At 45.8% G+C, this 19,000-nt stretch overlaps 1 pseudogene; it reads right to left on the bottom strand.

Moving 5' to 3' along the window:
- Positions 1 to 114: 114 nt before the first annotated feature.
- LOC136503569 (putative disease resistance protein At3g14460) lies at positions 115 to 6,694 on the bottom strand (annotated as a pseudogene).
- Positions 6,695 to 19,000: the final 12,306 nt, after the last annotated feature.

The raw sequence follows: 19,000 nt of genomic DNA, 5'->3' as shown, positions 1-19,000 counted from the left end.
AACATCAGTTGTGGCCAAATAAACGAAACAAGATCTACGGAGGTTTAGCGGGTTATGGAGAAGCAAGGGAAATTGATGGGTAGGAAGTTCCACCTCTTTGTTGCCTTGGGCTTGTCATGCTTTGACTATTGGGATGAATTTATCTACTTGCGGCAGTGCCTCCTTAGCTCCTCGCTTCTGCTACCACGGACATCTAATTCTCGCAGCGAACTTGGAAGGTCATCCACCTCAGGGAGCGATCGTATGTCTGGGCATCTATCGATCACTAATTTTTGCAGTGAATCTGGGAGGCAATCCTTTGGCAGTGACTGGATTTTTGGACAACTGATGATCTTCAACTCTTGCAGCGAACTTGGGAGGCCATCCTTGGGCAGCATCTGGATTGCTTCGCACGACCAGATGTGTAACCTCTTGAGGTTGGGAAGTCTAGGTAGCCGTTCAGGGAGGGACTGCAGGTTGCGGCAGACACAAATGGTGATATCCTCGAGGGAGTCAACAAACAGAAGGGCCTCTTGCTCCTTTGTGAAGCTCTTCATCTTATTATCCTTAGAAATTTTCAATTTGTTGAGCGAGGAAAAGAGCAGGCTACGGCGAATGGGCGCAGCAGTGAATCCAGCCACATCATCTATTTCGAGCTCCTGCAGTTTGGAGGAACAGGATGGAATCTCTTGTTCATGCACCCATGAGAGCTCAGAATCAACAAAAAAGTTGGGCGTTTCTCTGATGTGTAATTTGGTGAGATGGCCTTGGGCGAGGAGAGACAACAATCCCTCGCCTCTTGAATCCCCGCAGTCAATAATGGATAAATTTGTGAGACAGGTGAGGTTTGATATTGGCACCAGCGTATCCATGCCCACTGTTCTATAAATACCAAGGTGTTCCAGGGAGTTGGGGAAGGGGAAACAAGAAGAGGAGGAAGAAAACCAGTAGGACAGTAGCCTGGGACAATACCAGATTTCCAACCATCGAAGGCAACGGGTCATTTCCAGCCATGAGAGGGAGGTTAGACCTTGGAGCCCTCCTCCTCGCCCAGTTAGTTGACAGCTCCTGTAGTTGGAGCTCAGCTCTGGGCAGCCGAAGATTGACAGCTCCTGTAGTTGCGGAGGCAAAAGCAACATACTGCTTTCTGCTTCTTCTGATGCGACTATTACATCCTCCTTTGCTCTTGCATCCTGCTGCTGCTCCACTTTGTTAGCTGAAGATGATGGTCCGGGTGTTTCTGTTGCTTGCTGCCCCCTCAAATTCACACCCAGCCCTGTTACATTCACACAAAACAACAACCGCAGATATGAGAACTTCGGGAAATAGGTGAGTAGCTGTGTTAACTCCTTTCCACTAGCACAACAATTTTTTATGGCCAATGATTCAACTGGAAACTGGTATTTGACATGGCTGTCGGCTTCAACAAATGGAAAAGTATAACTCGAACAAGACATATCTAGGGTCCTTAGGGATGATAGCATTTGTAAGGAATGCAGCGGCAGGAATTCGTAGCTGTGCAGACTCAACACCTTCAGTCCAGTTAGATTATGAAAAGCCAGCACATTCCAAAACGTGCTATTAGTTGTATCCTTCTTTCCCACAATGGTCAAACTACATTCATAACCGTTTTCTCTTTCACAGACCAATTTAACATCACATGAACTTCCAGTTCCTACTAAATTAACAGAACAGGGAGCTTCATTCCAAGGAACGGGAGGAAATGACGATAGTTGTGGACAGTTTGTAATCTTGAGCTCCGAGAGTCTAGGAAATAAATTTGCATTTACCTCTTTGCCTTGTTGATAGCAACAGAAATGTTGAAATGACAACTCCACAAGTTGAGGGCAATCCTTAATGATAAGCACTTCCAAGAAAGGAAACAACTGACAAGGGGCATGCACAACCCACTTTTCAACCATGGTGAGTTTACATAGTTCTAATCTTCTCAAATTTTCAAACCTTTTATTTGGTATATTACCTGAAATATTTTCCTTACGAGGAAAATCAACTAGCCACAGCTCTCCTATAGGCGGAAATTTTTTCCAAGCTACACCATCTAGACATAGAGATTCCAGATTTTCAACGGACAGGTTAGTACCGAGCCACAAAGGGCAAGTGGTTCCCCTATGACCTTTAACTGATAACTTTAGAAGATTGCTACTTGGCCTAAGCCTTTCAAGAATGTGTTCTTGTAGTGTGGAGTCATTGGTAGATCGGTCAATATTATCCCAATGTAATGTCAACTCATGTAGGCGGCTTTTTTGTAACAATTTTGCTTCATCGACTTCTTTCTTTACTTCAACATTTTCGAGGTTATCAATGCACAATGTTCCACAAAGCACAACCAAATGTCCAATCTGCCTTAATTCAAAGCCTTGATCCTCTTGTTTGACCATAAATCTTCTTAACCCTTGTAGTGATTTTAATTTCCCAACCTCAACAATGCTAGTGTGTTGAATCACACCGAACAAGAAAATGACGCAATTTTACAAGGTTGCTCATATCTCTTGGTAAATCACGGACATAAGTAGAATGTTTTGCATCTAGGACCATCATATGATAGAATCTGGAAAGTTTGTTGGGAAATCTTGTTTGATTTAGGACAGAACCTACAATCCGAAGGTGGACAAGATGGTAAAAGTTGTGCAACAAATCTTCCACATTATAGGATGCTTTAGATAAAAAAAATAACACGAAGGTCCTTTGCTTCCTTGAGTAAAACACCAAAGGTCTTCACGAAGCAACCATGGTGTTCCCCAAATAACATTAAAGTTCGTATTTTTCAACTTTTAATGTTTTAACCAATGTATTGAAACCCTCCACACAATTTTTGAGAATCAATCTGTCCTTGACACTGGCATCCTCAATGTTGATAGACAAGTGGCGTATTGATGGCAGTACTTGTAAGGACCTCACATGGAATTGAGAACTATCTATGGCAATACATTCATGTGACGAAAGCTTACGGACTAATTCATGTAAGAGATCATGAATATTGTAACAAGTGCTTCCATCTTTTTTCCTGTTTCCTTTCCAAAAATCCATAATCAACCAACTCAGTTAGATGACTCCGCCCAATGTCTTCAACGGTTTTATTTTCACCACATGATGAATGCACAACTTCTTGTCCTATCCAAAAGTTAATTAGGTCTTCTCTGAATTTGTAATCTTGAGGAAATAAAGCACAGTAGGAAAAGCATTGCTTGAGCTGATGAGAAGGTAGGTAATCAAAGCTCAACTTCAGTGCAGGCATAATGTCGTTCTTGCCGTTACTATGCTCCCATTCCTTACTTTCTAGAACTCTTTTCCAATGACCCAAGTCAAGTTGGGTTTTCAATAATCTACCGACAGTTTTTGCTGTAAGAGGGAAGCCCTTTAGTTTGTCAACTATCTTAAACCCGGTTTCAAGTAAGAACTCATGGTCCTTTCCAGATTGATCATCATGACCAAAGATAATTTTCAGGAATAATTCCTCAAAGTCTTTATTTTCTAATCCTTGCAAAAATATTGACTGATCATTTTTTTGAACCATTATTTGTGCTTGGGCTGGAAACCTTGTGGTGACTATGATTATATTACCATGTACTTGTGATTTTTGGAAGGGCACCAAGAGCTGTTTCCATTCATCCTCATCGCTGCAGTCCCATATATCATCTAATACAAGCAAAAGCCTCTTATTTTTCAATCTTTGCCCAATTAACTCACCAGTAGTACAATTACTACTTTCACCATCAACTTTAGGGATATATATTTGAATTTCTTCTATCAGCTTATTCACATTAAAGTCGAGGGATACACATGTCCAAACTCACATCGAAATGGTCTTGCACTTCTGGACTGTGATGTATATGTTGTGCAAGAGTTGTCTTTTCTATATACCCCCTGGACCAACAATTGGTATAACCGTGAGGACCTCAGCAGATGTTGTTCATCATAAGGTCCCTCCCATACAATTTTGGCTCTATACTTTGAGAGGTGGTGACAGGACGACTTTGCAATATTTGGGACAGTGCTCCAATTCGAACCTAGCGTTGCAATAATGCCAGAAACATCTTCACGCAAGGGCCGCAGTTTCTTTACAATATCCTGCATTCTTTTGGAGGCATCCACCCTATCAAATATCAACTTGGGTGGTTCATTATCGGTATGGTCTCTCTGTGGTGAATTGTGCATGCTAATGTCATGGTTGTCATCATAATCAGGATCAGATGGCAGAGATGAGCTATGGAAGCATTTACCAACAGCGTGGATGGGGTTGCAGCAAGATCTGGAAGTGTGCTTTGCCTTAGCCTTGGATCCCAAAGTAGTACCCAGTGCAGAGAGCTCCCGCTCTGTGCGAGGTCTGGGGAAGGGTGTCAGTGGCAAGCCTTACCCTCGCTTGTGCAATGTGAGGAGACCGCGACTCGAACCCGGGACCTTCCGGTCACAGGCGGTAAGACTCTACCGCTTGCACCAGGCCCGCCCTTCCGGATCCCAAAGTAGTAGCAGATGAAAAGCATGTGGGCAACCAAATCTGTTTGCCAACAGCTTTTAGATTAAGGGCCAGGTTATGAGTGGCCAGTGTTTTTAAGGCGTCGCTTAGGCATCGCTTAAGCGCCAAGGCGCTGCATGCACGACGCCTTAGCAGACGAGTCGCCTTAGATTCATGTGGCGTCCGCCTTACAGCCGAGGCGTCCAAAGAACGTCGCTTTGGCGTTCAAATCGCGCCAAATCGCGCATGGCGGGCGCCATACGAGGAAGCCTCTGCTCTGGACGGTGGGAAAACGCAGGAGAATCGGCGCGAAAAAAAGAAAAGAGAGAGCGCGAGCGCACGGAAGAAACAGGCGCACACAGAGAGAGAGAGAGCTGGCGCGTGGGAGAAACAGAGCGCAGAGAGAGTAGGCGCGCGGGGGACCCCAGTGGTGAGGAAGAGGAAGCTGCAGCCGTGCCCTCTTCCATCTCAGGAAGCCATGCAGCTACGCCCGCATCTGGAAGAGAGGGAGGGAAGAGACAGAGAGAGGGGCAGAGGCCGAAGGCGGAAGTCAGGAGAGTTGCGGCGGCACTGGAGTCTGGAGAGGATTGGGGATTTGGGAGCAGAGAGATGAAGACATGCTTGGTGGGTGAGGGGCACATGGGCTGCCTGATGGGCTGGGTCAGACCTATTCTTACTCCTCCTCCTTTCTTTTTCCTTTTTTTTCTCTTCACCATCTACTGCTCTGAGCTGCTGTTTTAAATTTTTCTTAAGCTGTTAAGGCGTCGCCTCGCCTTACGCCTTACTCGCTTAAGCGTAAGGTGGTAGTCAGTCGCCACGCCTCGCCTTACCGCCTTGAAAACATTGTGAGTGCAGTGGCACCCTTGGCATGCTTGTCGGCAGCATGGAAGGTGCCGTCCAACTCGTCCTGGATGCGGAAGTAGTCGAGCTCGTCCAGCACATCGTCGGCGTCGTACCCAAGCTCCTTCAGCTCCTCCAGAAGGTCCTTGAGCGCCGAGTTGTCCATTTCCCTGCCGACGGTAGGCGCAAGCAGTGCCTTCACGAGTTTTAGCTCTCGCTCAAGGGCCTCCACGTTGTCACCGAGCTCCACGGTGGCTGCCCAGTTCCTGAGCAAGCCATCCGTTAGAGGAGCCAACGCCTTGCTCACCACTGAAAACTCTGCGCTGACCAAGGCTGTCGCCATGCTCATTACGGGCACAATGGGATCAGAAGATCTCTCGAGTTTGATGGTTCTGCCTGCGTTCAGGGAGATGAAATGAAACCACCATTAGTGAGTGCCACTAATAAGCAATACTGATGCTTTGTGCTGCTGCCAGAGCTAGATGAGAAAAGCTGTGTACAAGTTTACTCACAACTGGATCTGATATATATGAAGGCGAAAAAATTGCAAAAATGACACTCGAAAGATTGACTCCTCGATTACGATGACACTCGGGTGGATGACAAGTGGGTCCATCTATGTCTATAAATGTGGGTCCAGTGTCAAATTTGCAAATGACCGATGTTTTGAGTCCCATTTTTCGCAAATCGCGGCCGAAGTTGATTGGAGAACACAACTGGTGTTAGCTCTAGCCCAAATGTCCCATGATCCTCGCTGTCCGCAACCGCAAGCAAGGAAAGAACCACAAGCCGAGAGGGCTGTGACTCCTGTGAGTGTTTGAGTAGTACCACACTACCACGAAGATCTCTTGTTTTGATGGGTCTCTGCGTGAAGTGAGTAAAAAAATGTCATCAGAAAATGCCACTTGCCTACTTTGGTGAGCATTACTGATGCAGTTGATGTGTACAAGTTCACTCACCAAGTAGAGAAATGTGCAGGATCTGATCTGAATCTGAACGCCCAAGTTGTTTCCATGTCTGCTTGATGCATGCTTCTGCGTGCAGTACTACGGCACCACTGGATCAGAAGATCTCTTGTGTTTGATTCTTCTGCGTTCAGGGAGAGATGAAACCACAATCACAGAGTCCCACTAACATGCAATACTGATGCTACTGATGCAGCTAGAGCCAGAGGAGAATACTATCTAGTACAAGTTTACTCACCAAGCAGAGGAAGGAGCAGGATCTGATCTGATCTGATGCCCCACAAGTTGTTTTGAGGACACAATCGGCGCTAACTCCAGCGGATAGCCCAAAGGTTCCATTCCATGCTGCTTAGTGTCTGCAAGCAGGCAAGGAACCGCAAGGCGTGAAGGTGCCAACGCAAACCAGGGGAACTCCGGTCTCAGAGGGAGATGGCAGTGGAGGCAAGGTGGTGGATCGGACGGAGGAGCTGATGAGCAATAAGCCAATAATAATGCACGACAATCACCATGTGACATCGACAGAGTTGCCGGTTGTTCACGGGCTCTCCTTGCTAAAATTGAGTTTATACCGATGCTTATACCGAAACGCTGTGAGAGAAAAATTTCATTAATATCTCAAGCCAACATGGCCAATGGCCATGAAAATTGGTGAGGAAAATTTTGTTACTGTGGAAACGATGTGGTTAAAGGCAAAACGTACGCCTCAGAATTATTGCCTGACCCTAGCCTGATGCCAATTACTATGTTCATATATGCCTGTTCATGGCCGGACCCATAGGGCTATGTTCACTTGAGTTTATCCTTTAGAATTAGTCCTATTTTTCAGCTATAGAATAATATTTTTCTCTCACAATAAATTAGTCCTACAAATCAGCCAGCTATAATAAATTCTACCGAACAGCCTGCTAGTGTACGGCTGTATGCGTAAGCCGTATAGAAAGAGCCATGTAGCATTTATAGAAGAGTCAGTTGCTAGTAGAACCACTCTTAGGAGTCATGGATTTTTTTCAGAGAACAAATCTGCAAAAACGACCACAATAATTTTGAGAAAAAAAATATGTTGTAGTGGATATGTGCTATGTTCGCTTGGCTGATAAGTCATGGTTGAAAGTACTGTTGGCTGATTTATTATGAGAGAAAAATAATATTTATTAGTTGAAAAGTACGACTTATAAGCCAAACGAATAGGGGGTGTATTATAGCCAGGCATCCTAAAGAAGTTCGACTTCCAATAACAGAGAAATAAAGAAGAAAACAAAAGCACTGAATCAACATGAACTTGTGTCTCAAATCAAATTAAAAAGGAGGCAATATTTCTCTCCACATTCTGGGATTTACGTGGGAATTTCCTTAGTGAAGTCTCATTGCCGTCTACAATGTGTGGCTAAACAATATAACTAAAATGTACAGTTGTTAAGTACAGAGCGAGGGCAGAGAAACAAATCATGCAAAATACATATATAATAGTAAGGGTGTGCTTGTTAGGGATCTAGATTCTACTAGAAATGTTTCACATTCAGATTGTCTTTAAAACATTTTTGAACTAGCTCGCTAGATTCTTGAAATTAGAACTACAATTAGGAGACCAGGTTTTGATGTTTCTCTAGACTAGTACAAAAAATAAGAATAGGTTCCAAGTGATTCTTTCTTAAACGTTTCTTCCTTCATGCTGTCAGGCAGTGATTTTGATGATTCTACTAAGAATCTAAAATATTTCTCGCTGCCAAACACACGCCATGAATCGATTCCAGCCATTTCTGCCTCAAAACTAATCGGCAAGGTGGTGTTCAGCACTGGTCATGACGTGTTTCACGTCAGAAACAGAAACGATTCTCACGTCCAAACGCGCCCCTATGTAACAGTAAGGCCACAAAACACGTATTCTCCAAACCCAGCCAACCTGTCGCAAACTGTTGCGCTAGTTGAAAACTCTTGAGTTCGATGCGTCTGCTGCGTGCAGGCAGAGGAAACCACCATTAGCGAATGCGTACTAAGCAAAACCGATACTACTGTCTCCGAAATTAAGACACCATCTACTACAAGCAAGCTCTTAATTACCCTCTTACCCACCAAGAAGAGGAAGGAGCACAGGATTTGATTTGATTCGATCCCCCAAGTTGTTATTATGAGAATGAGAACACCACGCTGTGCTGCTGCCTGAAAGAAAGAAAGAAAGGAACTGATACTACTGTGACGCCGGTTGTTGAATTGAAGATACTGTACGGTCAAAATTGCTACAGTAAAAATTCGGTGGCAAGTAAACAAAACCGGAGGCAGTAGCAGTCAGTGAGCCAGTGACCCCGCGTACTCTTGTGGCCCCACTCTCTTGAGACCGTGGAAAAAAGATCGGTGAATATGATCATTAAAATTCCGACAAAAATATGTTTCAGTGTATTATCATGATTAATAAGCACTTAAGCATCCTCCTGTAGTTCGACTTCTATTATAATAGTGAAATAGAACAAACACTACTACCAACAGACTAAACCATCGCACGGGTGGCTCGGGCGACAAACCTAGCCACCGCCGCCGCAGCCAACCACCACCACACTTCGTGCCCTCGCAGCCGCCAGAGGGTGCGGCCGGGACGCCCGCGCAGCCCCAAGGACGGCGGCGGCGAGGCTCTCACCCAGTCCATAGCCGGATGGTCATGAGCACTTCCGTGCAGGATGGTGCTCGACGTCCGGGTCGGCGCCGTGAGTCTGGCACACGGAGGCACTGGGAGACTGTCGGAGGGGCCGATTTGGTGCTTGGGTTGCTGGATCCAAAGCCCTAGCGATAGGATCTGGCTCGCCCTGGCCGAAGGCATGGCGGCCGGCGATGGCGACGGCGGTTGTCGAAGCTCGCTGGACGCGGCGGCGAGCGACTTCTGGCCGAACCAAGATGACGCTGCAGGCTGTGCAAAGACGTTTGCGCTGCGGCCTGGGCAGGCATGGGCGCTGGGCGACACCCACATCGACAGCGGCTCCGTGGCTCCGTCCATGGGCGGCGGCGGTTCCGAACCTGCAAGGGGCGGCGGCGCTACGCCCGAGCCAAGGCAACAGTTCAAGCTGTGGTGGCCTGAGTCGGCGAAGGGCACTGGGGGACGCGGCGGTGCCAGCCTGTGCCCATGCTAGCGCAAGGAGCGGCAGCTCCGGCCACTCGCCGTCATGGACTTCGAGTGTGGCTTCGACGAATGACGGGCGGCAACCCACACTTGGCAACGGCAGCAACGAGCCCCGTGCAGGGGGTTGGGGCCTTGGCGAAAGCCTTGCCCTTTTGGGCCAATGACGGCGACGCCTCCGGACGCTGTTTACTTTCTTGAAAGCGTTCATCGATTAGCCCTCTCCCTTGCGTGGCGCTTTCTTCCTAGGTGTAAAACCTTAACCTGCTACTCAGGCGACGGTGGCACTCGTGGCGTCATTCACCTCATTGGAGGCGTCGCTTTGAAGCTGGTGCAATGTCAGCCATGGCGGTTGCTAACAAGGTGGAGATCTAGTTCTAGATTCGAGGTCATTGTTCATGGCGTCGGAAGGTGGCTAGGAAGAGGGCGTTGGCGCAGTGATTGGAGGGCTTGGCATCTGCTTGGTGGAGGGCGGCGGTTATGGAGGGACCATGTGCTAGTTGCGCCCATGAAAATGATGAGGAGGTCGATGCGGACGACACCCACAAAGTTGGTGAGGAGACCGGCGTGGGAGGTGGTGGCCAGCAGATTGTGTTGCCGAGGTGACCTGCGTGGTTTGGCGGCAGGTGGTCCCACTCGGTGGTGGTTGTTCCAGCGTAAGGATGTTTTCTAACTATCAGCTGAAGGACCCATGTGGCACTTCTACCTTTGATGAGGCAGCTAGGTTGTTGGAAACTAGAATATATGTGCATGGATCTCGATTGGCGGGATCGGCTTGGTGAGCGCTTGACGAAGCTGCTCATGCGTTGGTTTGGTAGCTTGCAGTGGACTACAATGACTAGCCCTGCTTGGTGGTGGCTAGTCTGGTGTGGTACATCGTCTTGACAGGCAGCGCAAGTGGATCCGATTACAGGAGGGCTACGCGGCTTGCAACGATCTATAGTGGCTAGCCCTGCTTGGCAGCAGGCTAGCTCGGTGTGGGTCATCGTCGGTTGTAGGATCTCTGGTTAGCCTAAAGGGAGGGTGAATAGGTCTGTTAAAACAAAACTCAAGCAGATGTCAAATTTCACTCGTGGCACTGCTGGACAGCGGCATTGTCGGGCTATAACAGCGGCACTACCGCACCTACAGATAACTTCAAGTTATAGTTCAAAATCAGTGAAAGGAAACTTAGATCAGAAAAAATTTCTTAGCTTCCTGCAGGTATGAGGTTCACAGATCGAGAGCTAGAAGTGGTAGTAACTCCACACATAAGTAGATTGGCCACAAACCCTAGAATCTACCTCAACAACAATGTGAAATGTAAGTGAAGTAAATAAAGCCCAAGATGACACAATGATTTATCCCATGGTTCAGCTCACCACCAAGGCTTACCTAAGTCTACATTGTTGAGGTTACCACTAAGGCTAGGGCTTTGTAACCCTTCCTCATTCTCAAGTCAAGAGAGTTACCTCTTGAGATGAGGGGTGAATTTACTAGCTGCAAGAGATGATTACAAACCTCCCGGGGCTGTCACACAAGTTGGCAAGCTCCACGGACGATGCTCTAGCTAGCTAGGAGCCAAGCTCCAAGAGTAACAAACATAATCGCTGGCCAAAACGTGAACCAAGTGCTCTTTAGGCTTTGAGAATCAGTGGATCTACTCTCTAACGAGTTTGGCACCTTTTTCTCTCAAGGATTGATGTGGAAATCAATGGAGAAGCTTGGGAGCTCAAGATCACCAACGGAGGAGAGAGAGATGAGCACTTTTCTGTTCTTGGGTGAACTGAATGGTTTAGAAGAAAGAGAGAGACGTTGAAGAGGAAGGGGCAAGGTATAAATACCCCTCAGCCCCTAGCGGTCACTTAAGTCGTGACAGTGCCGCGGCTCAAGTGCGACAGTGTCGCTCAGCAGCAGTGCCTCTCTCTAGGTGCGGCACTACCGCATAAGGCAAGACAGCAAGGATAAGAATCAAGTGCTGGTTGTCTTGGCTAAGTAACTAAGGATGTAGGTGTAAGATAGAGTACTTGGTAGCATATGTTAGCTTAGGCATTGTGTCTCCCTTTATAGTATGGCTTTTTCTATACTCAAATTCTAAATATAAAAGAATTTAAACCTCCTTTCAGTTTGAAGCCATCGACATTTGTAATTGGGGGCACCTCCATTTCGTATAACATCCTCGATTATATATTCCATGCTTGTTATCTCGATAAATCTCATTAGTCCTCTAATTACGTGGTCATTATCACCAAATCCCACAATTAGGGCTTGATTGCACTTTCAGTCTCCCCTTTTTAGTGATTGATGATAACCCAATTAGAGCTTACAAAACATATGAAGTACAACTGAGATTTTTGAGCCATGGATGTAGAGCCTCCCCCTAAATGTGTGGATAGAGAATTAAATTCTCAAATTGGCATTAGAAGCCAAGATTCATATTTTAGTGAAAGTGATGGGGCTCCACCTATATTCATGCTCCTATATGATGCTGCACACTATGATAGATAAATAAACATGATGCAAATGACAGTTCATGCATAGCAAGACAGCTGTGACAACTGGGTGCGGCACTGCCACTCCATAGCCATAGCATTGTCGAGCCTGGGTGCGGCACTGCCGCACTTGTTGTAACAGCACAGGTTTAATCAAGCACCACACAGTATGTAACACATATAAAGAGGTACATTCTAGCATAGTTATATGACAAGCTACAACATAGATTAATACAAGTCCATATCGCATTATTACACAAATAGAGTTTTGAGTGGCTCTCAAACTCACAACCTAACAAAGACTACTCCCTCAACGGATAGGACATGAAGCTCCTCCTGCAGCAACCTCTCCATGGCGTCGAAAAGTTGTTGACCCCTCTAATTTTCTCCCCCTTTAGCATAAAGCACCAAAAAGAGAAGAAAAGAAAAAGACCAACGAACTCACTTCTCATCTTCTTGATACCCTCCCAATCAACATCATCTCCGCCAACAGCCCTACTACCACCAGCAGTAATACCAAGATCGCTATCATCATCGTCGGAGGAGGAGGAGGAGGAGGACACCACCGCCCTCCCTTGGCAATGGGTGGTCAAAGTGTGGCGCTGGTGTCTGGTGCTCCTCCTCAAGGACTGCAAGGTCAAGGCCAAGGTCATGTGAGGGTCAAGCTCTGGCTGCTCTTGCTACTCATCCTCCTCATCACCCTCTGAATCTATGTCGAAGAGGCTAGGGAGGTCATCAAACCTTAGTGATGACTCAACTAGAGGAAGAGGTGGCAGCCTTGCTCGCTCTCTAGCCTCCTGGTTGGCTTCACGGTTCTCCAACCGGTCCTCATATGTGGTCCTCATTGCATAGGTGTAAGTAGTCAAAATGGCCTTGATCCATTTTCCAAACTTCTCCATCTTCTTACCTTTGTGGGACCTAGAGCGGGAGGACTCGGGCACATCCTCAACTGAAGGAGAGTGTCTCACTATCTTGCTAGCACCTGAGGCTTGGGTCTTCTCAATCTTATAGACAGTGTGGAGACCATCCTTATCAAACTTGTAGCCAGTGACCCTTTCAATCAAGAACATGAGATAGGGAGCATAGGGTAGCCCCTTTCTCCCATCATCCATTGCAATCCTTAGCTCACGCCATAGGAAACGAGGGACATTGAACCTGTCACCTCCAGGAGCAAACCTAGCAAGCACATTCCTTACATAGCCATTAAGATCTAAAGTTGCTCCATCCTTAGGATTTATGGTGTGCCTGATTAGGTTGTTGAAGATATAGTAGTAGCTTTGCAAGCCACTAACTTTGCCATCTGCGCTTCTTCTGTCAATCCACATGTAGGCAATGTCTCTGATCTCTGCCCTAGGCTCATCATGGATATAAGTGAAGCCTCACTCCTCCTCACCAAAGCCAAGGATCCGGCTGAAAGTCACAAAGTCAACACGGTAGTGCCTTCCCTTAGTCATCTAGTGTATCTCATCTGTATAGATGTCATAGAAGAAGGTAGCATGGAACTGGGCTAGCACTTCCTCATTCCAATTATACCTAAAACTCATGAGATCAAAGAGGCCAAAGTTCTCACAAGCCCTGATTACTCTATTAAATTCAGGCTCATTCTTCTCCTTCATTTTCTCCCAGTCAACATACTACATCTTGACAATCTTGGACTTCTTGGAGTTAAAGATCATGGAGGCATAAAAGTTAGAACAAAACTCATTCCAAAATGTGTAGTCCACCCCCAAATCCTTTGGCTGTTCATAGGGATTGTTCTCACATGCTTCTTCTACCATCTTCTGCTTTCCCGCATAATTGAGCACGGGTGTCAACTGGACGCCTCACAATCACCTCCTCAGGATACTCGGTGATATAGGCTCTATCAAACTCCTCAAGGTAAGGAGTGTCTGGGAAAGCACCAGGAGGAATTGTGCGGCTAGCCCTCTCCAAGTTATCCTCCTCCTGGATCATCTAATCCCTCCTCCCCTATCTCTTGTAGCTCCTCTAGCTGATGCACTGCTACTGCCACCAGCTATCCTCCCATGACCATGACGAGGAGGGTCCTTGTCTCATGCCTCGGTCATTTTCCTCTTCCCCCTCCAGTCATCTTCACCTTCAGAGGCCATCTATGCAAAAACATAGGGCAAGATCAAAAACTGTATAAATAGGGAGTAGAGGTTAACCTATAAAACAAGTTAAGTAATCAAGAAGAGTCAAAGTGCAAGCGAGGAAAGCAGCTGGTATGGCACTGTCCCCAGTCATGTGGCACTGCCGCGCCTGGGAGCGGCACTGCCGCACCAACTGTTTCACCAAGACTGCACTCTGCATCTTCATGTCTACTTAACTTATTCTATAACCTAACTCCTAGCTCATTATACAATCTCAGCAATTACCAAACAGTCTATGTCAACGATTCAATTGGGTATGATTAGAAGAAGGCCTAGCAAATATGAATTCTTGATCTTGGGAGCTAATTAAAATAGAAAGAGTGAGTCAACCATTGAACCAAAGCAATGAAAACTGCCTGAAACAACAACTAGGTGTGGCACTGCCGGGTAGAAGGCGCAGCACTATCGTAGCAGTTTCTTTGGCTCTAAAGTTGAATCATAGTTTCTACATCAATCAATCCCCAAAACACCATCCATCCTACTATCCGCCTTCCAATCAAACATCTAAAGCAACTGGAATTGCCACATTGCATAGATCGGGAAGGATTTAGGGTTTTACCTTGGTTCTTGCGGATTGAGGAGGAAAGAGGTGAACCGGCTCCACCCAGAAGCCTTAGCGGTGGCCAGCGAAACAGAGGATATTCGGCAGCAGCTGTAGCACCGCCGAGATGCGGCTAGAAGGCACGGCGACGTTGCAGGCGATGCGCGTGGCTGAGAGGAAGAGAGGCAGCGTGTTAGGGTGAAAATGGGGGGGGGAGAGAGAGGGAGTTACCCCAGGCCAGAGGGATAAGATGGAAGAAGTGGGCCCCACGGTAACTGGCCGTTGTGGGTCAGATTCCAATTGGAATTCAAAGTGCGGCACTGCCGCTTGCCACACACGGCACAGTCGCACTCCCCAAAACAGCATGATTTAGCTACTAACTAAATAGCTATATATATAGGATATGGACACATATCTCAAGCACGCTATGATCTACAGCAGATAATCAATACAAATAATGATCATAAATGCACTTGTTTATTTTGATAGATCCTTTTGAAGCACAATATTTAAACTTTTTGACAAATCTTTTGTCCTATGCATGCTAGTTGATCAATCAAGGGTGTGCTATATCTCAAACCACATTACGAGAATCAAGTATATTTAGCTCATTATGCAAAGCACTAAACCTTGACTCATCAAGAGGCTTAGTGAAGATATCGGCTAGTTGCTTTTCGGTGCTCACATAGCGAATTTTGATATCTCCTTTGGCTTCGTGATCTCTCAAGAAATAATGTTGGATGTCTATGTGCTTGTTTCTTGAGTGGTTTATGGGATTATTTGCAAGCTTTATGACACTTTCATTGTCACGCAAGAGTGGGATTTTGGTAAAGCGACATCCAAAATCTTGAATGGTTTGTCCCATCCAAAGTAGTTGGGCACAACATGCACCGCTAGAATATACTCAGCCTCGGCGGTGGAAAGCGCTACATAATTTTACTTTTTAGAGCTCCAAGACACTATGGATCGTTCAAGGAATTGACATATCCCCGAAGTACTTTTTCGATCTACCTTGTAACCAGCGTAATCAAAATCCAAATACCCAAGTAGATCAAACTTAGATCCCTTAGGATACCATAAGCCAAGGTTAGGAGTATGTACTAAATATGTCAAGATTCTTTTAATGGCCACTAAGTGACACTCTTTCAGGTTAGCTTGAAATCTAGCACACATGCACACACTAAGCATAATATCAGGCCTAAATGCGCACAAATAAAGTAGAGAACCGATCATGGAATGATATACCTTGGTATCAATGGCTTTCTCTTCATCATTGAGATCAAGATGTCCATTAGTTGGCATGAGAGTTTTGATAGGTTTGGCATTCACCATGTCAAACTTTTTGAACATATCATGGGTGTACTTTGTTTGGCTAATGAAAATTCCATCCTTCACTTGCTTGATTTGAAATCCAAGGAAGAACTTCACTTCACCTATCATGGACATCTCAAATCTCTTGGTCATAATCCTACTAAATTCATCACAAAAAGTATGATTAGTACTACAAAATATTATGTCATCGACATATATTTGGCACACAAATATATCTTTACTAACTTTGCGAGTGAAAAGGCTAGGATCAGCTTTGCCTATTTCAAAGCCTTGTTTGAGCAAGAATTCCTTAAGGCATTCATACCATGCTCTTGGTGCTTGCTTAAGCCCATAGAGCGCCTTTTAGAGTTTATAGACATGGTTGGGGAACTTAGGATCTTTAAAACTCGGTGCTTGCTCAACATAGACAAGTTCTTGAATAGGGCCGTTGAGGAATGCACTCTTAACATCTATTTGATATAGCTTGAAGTCATGATGAGCGGCATAGGCTAGAAGCATCCAAATTGTTTCAAGTCTTACCACCGGTGCATATGTTTCTTCAAAGTCCAAGCCCTCAACTTGAGTGAATCCTTGAGCAATCAATCTTGCCTTGTTCCTTGTCACCACTTCATTCTCAACTTGCTTGTTGTGGAAAACCCACTTGGTGCCAATGTCATTGGTATTGGGTCTCTCCACCAAGGTCCACACTTGATTCCTTTCGAAGTTGTTGAGCTCTTCTTGCATAGCCATCACCAAATCTTTGTCTTCAAGTGCTTTTTCTACTTTGAGAGACTCCAAAGAGGAAATAAACAAGTAATATTGACAAAAATTTGCTAAATGTGAATGAGTCAATACCCTCTTTCGAAGACTCCCAAGTATATTGTCAATGAGGTGATCCCGTTGAATGTTTTACTTGAGCCTTGGGTGCTCAATTGCTCCTTGTTCATCTTCTGGACCTTCATCTTCTTCTTGTTCAAAGTTGGGTTTTAGGTTTTGTCCATGGACTGGAGTTGAATCAGCTGCTACTGACTGATCAGGTGTGGCACTGCCGTGGGCTAAAGTTACAGCGGGGGTCTACTGCTGTTCAGCATCAGGTACGTCAGTGGAAATTGGTGCAGCAGCAACTTGAGGAATATCCACCTTAGTGACTTCATCTTCTTGTGGTCTAATATCACCAATAGCCAATTGCTTGATTGCTTCACATGGTGGATCCTCCTTTCCTACAACACTTGAATCACCTTGCTCTACTTGAGAGCTATTAGATTCATCAAATGTCACGTCTACCGCTATTTTAACTCTCCCGAAGGTTTTGTTGAAAACACGGTAGGCATGCTCATTTGATCTATAACCAAGAAGAAAACCTTTATTAACTTTAGGTGCAAATTTAGAGGTTTTGGTTTTCTTGTTAAGTATGAAATATTTGCACCCAAATACTCTAAAGTATGACACCTTAGGCTTGTTACCGGTTAGAATCTCATATGAAGTCTTCATCAACTTCTTATGTAGTTAGAGATGGTTGATGGCATGACAAGCGGTGTTGACGGCGTCACACCAAAAGATGGCATGCATCATAATCAGCATAAATAGCAAAACGAATGCCATTTAAGTAGCTTAGAAATTTCAACTTTTTAGACGATAACAGAAGCATTGGGAAGAAAAAAAGAGAGGACAAAAAACAGATGAAAAAAATTTATCCTGTTTTTAGACACATGTTAAGGATGTCCACAATAGTGCTAGCTACGTAGTCAGCTTACATGGAGGTGAGAGACAAAAGCAAAGACTATTTTATACATTCTTATTTTTCTATGTACTATTGGACCACATACTCACCTCTTAGATTCTTGGATTACGTGAAATAGATCATCTATTTGTTCGTCGTTAGTGACTACTCTCTCTTCTTATTTTTCTCTGTCTATGTCAGAATAGCTAGCCAAATAGCTGTTGGGGACGCCCTAAGGGAGGTTCACTGTTGCTGACGAGACTGTGGGAGGCGGGAGCAACGGCGGAGGGTGCCACGGACGGCGAGCGCATGCGGCGGAGAGGGAGGAACTGGACGCCGAGCGGAGCGTGGATCCTAGGGAGGAGCTAGCGGCAGGGAAGGATGCCGCTATTGCGAGTGATTCCATGGGCCGTCTTCCTAGGTGAAAGGATCAAGATGCCCAAGAGGGGGGGTGAATTGGACTAATTCTAAATTTTTTTGCAATAATTAAATCCTACAATTAGCCCACTTCACCCCTTGTGCCTAGAAAGTGTTCCTATTGTTCTACCGCACAAAAGTTTAGCAACCTATGTTCTAATCATACTCTAGCATGGCAATTCTATGAATGTAAAGATAAGAATTGAATTGCTCAAAGTAAATGCTTAAAGTAAATAGAGAAGGAGGAACGCGGCGATATTTTGCCGAGGTATCGGAGAGTCGCCACTCTCCACTAGTTCTCGTTGGAGCACCCGTGCAAGGGTGTAGCTCCCCCTTATCCATGCAAGGATCAAGTGCTCTCTATGGGTTAATTCTTCGACACTCCATCGTGGTGAATCACCCACAACCGCTCACAACTTGAGTTGGATCATCCACAAGCTCCGCCGGATGATCACCAAGCTCCCAACCACTACCAAGCTGTCTAGGTGATGGTGATCACCAAGAGTAACAAGCATGAACTCTCACTTGACCACGACAAGCCTAATGAGAAGGGTGGATGCACACTTTGCTACTCTTGCTTTCACTAATGAGGCCTCTTTCTTGGATTCTCAAATCTCAATCACCTCACTAGGACCTTGCTCTTTTTGGCACTCTTAAGGGTGTTTCTCAGCTGTTGGAATGAGCAAAAGTGATCCCTTGAGTGAATAGAGGAAGTATTTATAACCCCTCATTCAAAACGAACCGTTATGTGCCACTGCGGGGTGACCGAATGCTCCGGTCAAGGTGACCGGATGCTCCGGTCAAGGTGATCGGACGCTCCGGTCAGTTCACCCACCACTCAGCAGTTAGTTGTGACTGAACACTGACCAGCGTCCGGTCAGCACTGACCGGACGCATCCGGTCACAAAAACTGCCCTCTGGAACCTTACTAATGTTGATCGAACTCTGGCACCCAGCGTCCGGTCACTTTGCTGCTCAGCGTCCGGTCAGTAACCGGAACCTGACCAGCGTCCGGTCAGCACTGACCGG

The sequence above is a fragment of the Miscanthus floridulus genome, chromosome 14 (genome assembly GCF_019320115.1).
Source record: "Miscanthus floridulus cultivar M001 chromosome 14, ASM1932011v1, whole genome shotgun sequence".
NCBI classification, from domain to species: domain Eukaryota; kingdom Viridiplantae; phylum Streptophyta; class Magnoliopsida; order Poales; family Poaceae; genus Miscanthus; species Miscanthus floridulus.
This window is presented reverse-complemented; position numbering and strand designations above follow the sequence as displayed.